This window comes from Papaver somniferum, unplaced genomic scaffold (assembly GCF_003573695.1).
Source record: "Papaver somniferum cultivar HN1 unplaced genomic scaffold, ASM357369v1 unplaced-scaffold_5, whole genome shotgun sequence".
NCBI classification, from domain to species: Eukaryota; Viridiplantae; Streptophyta; class Magnoliopsida; order Ranunculales; family Papaveraceae; genus Papaver; species Papaver somniferum.
Genome location: NW_020647637.1, coordinates 813387 through 822490, shown reverse-complemented (window position 1 = coordinate 822490; position 9104 = coordinate 813387).

Genomic DNA, 9104 nt, shown 5'->3' with positions numbered 1-9104 from the left:
GAGTTAAACTTGAGTTTCTCGTTCTCATGAACTGAAAACGAAATATATCAGAATTTATCAACACAGGTTCAAATACTACTAGACTTAGACTTGAGTTTCTCGTTCGGATGAACTGAAGACGAAATGTATCAGAATTAATCAACACAGATTCAAAAACTACTAGAGTTAGACTTGAGTTTCTCGTTAGGATGAACTGAAGACGAAATATATTGATATTGATCAAAACAGGTTCAAATACTACTAGAGTTAGACTTGAGTTTCTCGTTTAGATGAACTGAAGACGAAATATATCAGAATTGACCAACACAGATTCAAAAACTATTAGAGTTAGACTTGAGTTTCTCGTTCGGATGAACTTAAAAAGAAATATATCAGAATTGATCAACACAGGTTCAAATACTACTAGAGTTAGACTTGAGTTTCTCGTTGGGATGAATTGAAGACGAAATATATCAGAATTGATCAACACAGGTTCAAATACTACTTGAGTTTCTCGTTCAGATAAACAGAAGACGAAATATATCAGAATTAATCAACACGGGTTCAAAAACTACTAGAGTTATACTTGAGTTTCTCGTTCGTATGAACTGAAGACAAAATATATCAGAATTGATCAATACATGTTCAAATACTACCAAACTTAGACTTGAGTTTCTCGTTCGGATGAGCTAAAGACGAAATGTATCAGAATTGGTCAACACAGGTTCAAATACTACTAGAGTTAGACTTGAGTTTCCCGTTCTGATGAACTGAAGTCGATATATATTAGAATTGATCAACGCAGGTTCAAATACTACTAGAGTTAGACTTGAGTTTCTCGTTCGGATGAACTGAAGACGAAATATATCAGAATTGATCAACACAGGTTCAAATACTACTAGAGTTAGACTTGAGTTGCTCGTTCGGATGAACTGAAGACTATATATATCAGAATTGATCAACACAGGTTCAAATACTACTAGAGTTAGACTTGATTTTTTCGTTCAGATGAACTGAAGACGAAATATATCAGAATTGATCAACACAGGTTCAAATACTACTAAAGTTAGACTTGAGTTTCTCGTTTGGATGAACTGAAGACGAAATATATCAGAAGTGATCAACACAGATTCAAAAACTACTAGAGTTAGACTTGAGTTTCTCGTTCCGATAAACTGAAGAGGAAATATATCAGAACTGATCAACACAGGTTCAAAACTACTAGAGTTAGACTTGATTTTCTCGTTCGGATGAACTGAAGACAAATATATCAGAATTGATCAACACAGGTTCAAAAACTACTATATAGTTAGACTGAGTTTCTCGTTCGGATCAACTGAAGACGAAATATATCAGAAGTGATCACACAGATTCAAAAACTACTAGAATAGACTTGAGTTTCTCGTTCGGATGAACTGAAGAGGAAATATATCAGAACTGATCAACACAGGCTCAAAAACTACTAGAGTTTGACTTGACTTTCTCGTTCGGATGAACTGAAGACGATATATATCAGAATTGATCAACACCGGTTCAAATACTACTAGAGTTAGACTTGATTTTTTCGTTCAGATGAACTGAAGACGAAATATATCAGAATTGATCAACACAGGTTCAAATACTACTAGAGTTAGACTTGAGTTTCTCGCTCGGATGAACTGAAGACGAAATATATCAGAATTGATCAACACAGATTCAAAAACTACTAGAGTTAGACTTGAGTTTCTCGTTCGGATGAACTGAAGACGAAATATATCAGAATTGATTAATACATGTTCAAATACTACTTGAGTCTCTCGTTCAGATAAACTGAAGAGGAAATATATCAGAATCGATCAACATGGGTTCAAAAACTACTAGAGTTAGACCTGAGTTTCTCGTTCGGATGAACTGAAGACGAAATATATCAGAATTGATCAACACTTGTTCAAATACTACCAATCTTAGACTTGAGTTTCTCGTTCGGATGAGCTAAAGACGAAATGTATCAGAATTCATCAACACAGGTTCAAATATTACTAGAGTTAGACTTGAGTTTCTCGTTCGGATGAACTGAAGACAAAATATATCAGAATTGATCAACACAGGTTGAAAAACTACTATATAGTTATACTTGAGTTTCTCGTTCGGATGAATTGAAGACGAAATATATCAGAATTGATCAACACAGGTTCAAATACTACTAGAGTTAGGCTTGAGTTTCTCGTTCTCATGAACTGATGACGAAATATATCAGAATTGATCAACACATGTTCAAATACTACTAGAGTTAGACTTGAGTTTCTACCCTTATCGGAAATATAAATATTTTGGAAATTGTGAAAATTATCAGACTACTCTTATCGGAAATAAGTAAAGGAAATATTACAGACCGTGAAAAAGACCGTATTACCCTTAATGGAAATTATTGCAACTAATATTATGAAGACTATCAAAATGACCATATTATCCTTAATGGAAATATGTGCAATTAATATGATGGAGACAATGAAATGACCAGACTACCCTTATCAGAAATAAATAAAGTAAATATTACATGTTGTGAAAATGACCATATTACCCTTAGTGGAAATAAGTGCAATAAATATCATAGAGACTGTGAAAATGACCAGACTACCCTTATCAGAAATAAGTAAAGTAAATATTACGCTCATAAAAATGGCCATATTACCCTTACTGGAAATAAGTACAATAAATATTATAGAAATTGTGAAAATGACCAGACTACCCTTATCGACAATAAGTAAAGTAAATATTACATATTGTAAAAATGACCATATTACCCTTATCGGAAATAAGTAAAGTAAATAGTACAGACAGTGAAAATGACCGTATTGCCCTTATTAAAAATTAGTGCAATAATATCACATAGACAGTGAAAATGACCAAACTACCCTTATAAAAATTAAGTAGTAAATATTATAGATTGTGAAAATGACTATTTTACCCTTACTGGATGTAAGTGCAATAAATATTATGGAGACTGTCAAAATGACCAAACTAACCTTATTGGAAATAAGTGCAATAAATATCACACAGACTCTGAAAATTACCATACTACCCTTACTGGAAATTAGTGAAATAAATATTATGGAGACTGTGAAAATGACCAGATTACCCTTATCAAAAATAAGTAAAGTAAATATTACAGACAGTGAAAATGACTATTTTAACCTTACTAGAAATAAGTGCAATAAATATTATGGAGACTGTGAAAATGACCAGACCACTCTTATCATATAGGAGCAAAGTAAATATTACGGTCTGTGAAAATGACCATTTTACCATTAGGGGAAATAAATGCAATAAATGTTATGGAGACTGTCAAAATGACCAAACTACCCTTATTGGAAATAAGTGCAAGAAATATCACATAGACGGTGAAAATGACCATACTACCCTTACTGGAAATTTGTGAAAGAAATATTATGGAGACTGTGAAAATGACCAGACCACTCTTATCATATATGAGTAAATTAAATATTACGGTCTGTGAAAATGACCATATTACCCTTAGGGGAAATAAGTGCAATAAATGTTATGGAGACTGTCAAAAAATGACCAAACTACCCTTATTGGAAAAAAGTAAAATAAATATCACACAGACGGTGAAAATAACCATACTACCCTTACTGGAAATTAGTGAAATAAATATTATGGAGGCTCTGAAAATGACCAGACTACCCTTATCAAAAATAAGTAAAGTAAATATCGCAGACAGTGAAAATGACTTTTTTACCCTTACTGGAAATAAGTGCAATAAATATTATGGAGAATGTGAAAATGACCAGACCATCTTATCGTATATGACCAAAGTAAATATTACAGTCTGTGAAAATGACCATTTTACCCTTAGGGTAAATAAGTGCAATAAATGTTATGGAGACCGTCAAAATGACCAAACTACCCTTATTGGAAATAAGTGAAATAAATATCACATAGACGGTGAAAATGACCATACTACCCTTACTGGAAATTAGTGAAATAAATATTATGGAGACTGTGAAAATGACCAGACTACCTCTATCAAAAATAAGTAAAGTAAATATTACAGAATGTGAAAATGACTATTTTACCCTTACTAGAAATAAATGCAATAAATATTACGGGGACTGTCAAAATGACCAGACCATCCTTATCGGAAATAAGTAAAGTGAATATTACAACAGTGAAAATGACCATACTACCCTTACATGAAATAAGTGCAATAAATATTATGGAGATTGTGAAAATGACCAGACCACTCTTATCGGATATGAGTAAAGTAAATATTACAGTCTTTGAAAATGACCATTTTACCCTTAGGGGAAATAAGTGCAACAAATGTTATGGAGACTGTGAAAATGATCAGACTACACTTATCGGAAATAAGTAAAGTAAATATCACTGACAGTGATAATGGCCAAATTACCCTCACTAGAAATTAGTGCAATAAATATCATGGTGACAAAAAAAATGACCAAACTACCCTTATTGTAATTAAGTTAAGTAAATATTTTAGACTGTGAAAATGACCATTTTACCCTTACTGGAAAATGACCATTTTACCCTTTCGTCCATAAGGGTAAAATGGTCATTTTCACATTCTCCGTAATATTTATTGCACTTATTCCATTAAGGATAATATGGTCATTTTCATAGTTTGTAATATTTACTTTACTTATTTCTGATAAGGGTAGTCTGGTCATTTTCACAGTCTCCATAACATTAATTGCACTTATTTCCACTAAGGTAAAATGGTCATTTTCACAAACTATAATATTTACTTTACTTACTTTTGATAAGGGCAGTTCAGTCATTTTTATAGTCTCCATGATATTTGTTACAATAATTTTTAGTAAGGGTAATATTAGGGCTGTCAACGGTTCCAGTTCTTGCCGGGTACCATACTACCCAGAACCGGATGCGGTTATTTTTTTCGATTCCGGGTCCTAACGGTTCCGGGTCCGGTTCCTAAATTAGTAGGCCCAAAACCGAAACCGATAAAACAACCAGGTACCTAACGATTCCGGGTACTAAAAGGGTATTTTCGGTTCGTCATATAAATGTTCGGTGGTCGTCTGTGAAGGCAATACAGATCTTAATTGTTCAAATATTTAAGACTTAAGAGATAGCTTAAGTACACCAGTTACTAAATAATCAATTAAATCTTTGTCAGTTCTCCATAAACAACCACCCCCATCATCCGTGACCAAAAATTAGAACCATCTTCATCCGTGAACATCGACACTAAGATCTATCCATAGCTAAAATGAACTAAGGATTGAGAATGAGCAGAAGATAATTAATCAATAAGTAAATAGTCCCAAACAATTTCAAAAACCAAACAATAATTTTATCATTATCAATCTGAAAATACCTTTGAGTGATTAAGAAATAAAGACAATTATATCTATAATAAAGAACAAACATACAGTACAACATCACGAATTACGAACAACTTACAAAATATAATAAATTTGAATTCAAACTTTTAGTTACAACCGATCGTTAAACGTGACTTTGTAACACATGAGAAGATGGAAGTTTTGAGTGGTGAGAACGAAAACAATAAATTTGACTGGATCTCAGAAGAGAAGACGAAAGCAGAGGAGTGAGATGCGGCAAGTTTATTAGGTTATGTTCGTCTGGTGAGAATAAGATTATATGTATGACCCTTCACATGACGAAAGAAACCCTCAGACAACTAAGATTTACAAGACCCGAGTACCCGTGGGTAGGACCCGGATGGAACTGTTTATTATCGGGTCTTAACGGGTCTACCCGGTTTGGACCCGAATTCACTAATTGTCAAGTTTTTGGATCCAGACCCGGACCCAATTTACCCGGTTTCGGGCCGGGTCCGGGTATTTGGGTACCCATTGACAATCCTAGGTAATATGACCATTTTCACAGTCTGAAATATTAACTTTACTTATTTTTAATAAGGTTAGTCTAGTCATTTTTACAGTATTGCACTAATTTCCATTATGGGTAATATGGTCATTTTCACAGTTTGTAATATTTACTTTACTTATTTCCGATAAAGATAGTCAGGTCATTTTCACAATCTCCATAATATTTATTGCACTAATTTCCATTAAGGGTAATATGGTCATTTTTATAGTTTGTAATATTTACTTTACTTATTTCCGATAAGAGTAGTCTGGTCATTTTCACAGTCTCCATAACATTTACTGCACTTATTTCCACTAAGGTAAAATGGTAATTTTCACAGACTATAATATTTTACTTTACTTATTTTTGATAAGAGCAGTTCAGTCATTTTTGATAAGGGCAGTTCAGTCATTTTTATAGTCTCCATGATGTTTGTTGCATTAATTTCTAGTAGGGTAGTATGGTCATTTTCACAGTCTGAAATATTAACTTTACTTATTTTTAATAAGGGTAATATGGTCATTTTCACACTCTCAATAATATTTATTGCACTAATTTCCAGTAAGGGTAATATGGTCATTTTCACAGTCTGTAATATTTACTTTACGTATTTCCAATAAGGGTAGTCTGGTCATTTCACAGTCTCCTTAATATTTATTGCATTTATTTCTAATAAGGGTAAAGTGGTCATTTTCATAGTATGTAATATTTGCTTTACTTATTTTTGATAAGGGTAGTTTGGTAATTTTCATAGTCTCCATGATATTAATTGCACCTATTTCCAGTAAGGGTAATATGGTCATTTTCAGTCCGTAATATTTACTTTACTTATTTTTGATAAGGGTAATTTGGTCATTTTCATAGTCTCATGATATTTATTGCAATTTTTTACAGTAAGGGTAATATGGTCATTATTACAGTCCGTAATATTTACTTTACTTATGTCTGATATGTCTGGTCATTTTCATAGTCTCCAGAATATTTATTACACTTATTTCCAGTAAGGGTAAAATAGTCATTTTTATAATATTTAATATTTACTTTACTTATTTTTGATAAGGGTAGTTTGGTCATTTTCATAGTCTCAATGATATTTACTGCACTTATTTCTAGTAAGGGTAATATAGTCATTTTCATAATCTCCATGATAGTTATTACACTTATTTTTAGTAAGGGTAATATGGTCATTTTCACATTAAGGGTAATATGGTCGTTTTCAAGATGTGTAATATTTCCTTTACTTATTTCCGATAAAGGTTGTTTGGTCATTTTCATAGTCTCCATAATATTTATTGCACTTATTTCCAGTAAGGGTAAAATGGTCATTGTCACAGTATGTAATATTTACTTTACTTATTTCTTATAAGGGTTGTGTGGTTATTTTCACAGTTTGTAATATTTACTTTACTTATTTCCGATAAGGGTAGTCTGGTCATTTTCACAGTGTCCATAATATTTATTGCACTAATTTCCATTCAGGATAATATAGTCATTTTCACAGTCTGTAATATTTACTTCATTTATTTCTGATAAGGGTAGTCACAGGCTGCATAATATTTTGTTGCACTTTTTTCCATTAAGGGTAATATGATCATTTTAACAGTCTGTAATATTTACTTTACTTATTTCCGATAAGGGTAGTCTGGTCATTTTCACAATCTTCGGATTTTTTGCTTATTCCGATAAAGGTAGTCTGGTAATTTTCACCGTCTTCAGAAGAAGCAGATATGTCAAAGTCAAATTTATATAAAGTCATGACTTGTTGACTTGGTCTTGATCCTGTTTTCTAATATTAAGAAAATTAAAATTAAAAAGAAAAAGAAAAATAAAAATGTATTTTGATTTATAGAAATGAAATATAATTGTTAGTTTGTACAAATGTGGGAAAATTAGTGACAAGTAAAATTCAAAGTGTTATAATTTTGGGGTTGTTTCAGATGTGGTGAAATATTTGGGTGGAATCATCACTTTGAATTATAATTGTGATTGTCTGTAAAATTGTCAACAAATATTATTGTGACTAATAAAAAATTTAATATTCCTAATTATCACAAATACAAAATTAAATAACAGTTATAACTGTTGCAGGACTTATCACATGTGTATCTGTGACTGAAAAATAAACTGTGACAGGTTGCACTGTTACAAAATCCTGGTTTTGGTGTAGTGTAGGCTTCCAACTAGTTTCATGTAATAATCATCATCTATTAATACAATATTTTTTAAATATTATTATAATTTTATTCTTTAAATTATTTTTTATTTTAAATTAATCTAGTAAAAGGGATTACAAACTATTCTTATGAATAAAACAAAGCTTTTGGTTGGTAACCTAGCGATAAGCCGGGCTCCGACTCCTCTTTGAATAAAACGCCTAATCTATAAAAAATGAATCTACCTACGCCACTACTAGCGTCATTGTTAAATAAACAATGCTTCAGACGCTTGAAAAAAGCTAAAGTATCCTCACCAAGTTCTCTTAAGGTAGAAAAAGCCAGAGCACCCAATCCATACCCATGTGGCACACTTGTCCGAGTGTTTGGTATGTTTACATGAAACAACACCAGAAATAGCCTTACCAGGGACAAAGGAGCGAACACCATCGCCAGTGAATGGAGAGACACCTGTAACATCCATACAAACATCTTTCCCATTTTCCCAGTTGAGAACAAGGATATCAGCGGGCTTCAGATCTTTGCAATCATCTGACCGAAGACCAAGAGAAACCTCCTTGCGCAGACACATTGGCTTTGTAAAAAATATCAAAGAAAACATCACGAACGACATCATGACGAAACTTATATCCAATATCCTTAGCACAATGAAGCGCATGATCTCCAAAAGTGTCCATAGGTTTGTTACAACTTGGGCATAAACTATTGTCAACAAACAGAGGGATACCAAGACGATAACAAAGCACAACTCTAAATTGTCGAGGTCCGAGGCATTGATTAAGCCCACTGATGGGCACCGCCAAAAGATAATCTTGGGCATGCTTGACACGGTTACATTGCCATAGTGCAGAATCTATTGCAGACATATGAAATTGGTCTGGGATTTGCTTCTTGACTGCATCAAAATAAACTACTGCCAGGGAATGCATGGAAGGGGTGGCAGAATCATCGACGCAGTAAGAAGACGGTAATCCACATACCTGGATAAAGGTCTGAAGAGCCAACCGATAAGCTGAACCTCTGTCTGTTGAAAATAAATCACCAAGGATCACTCTCTGCACTGAAGTAGTCTGG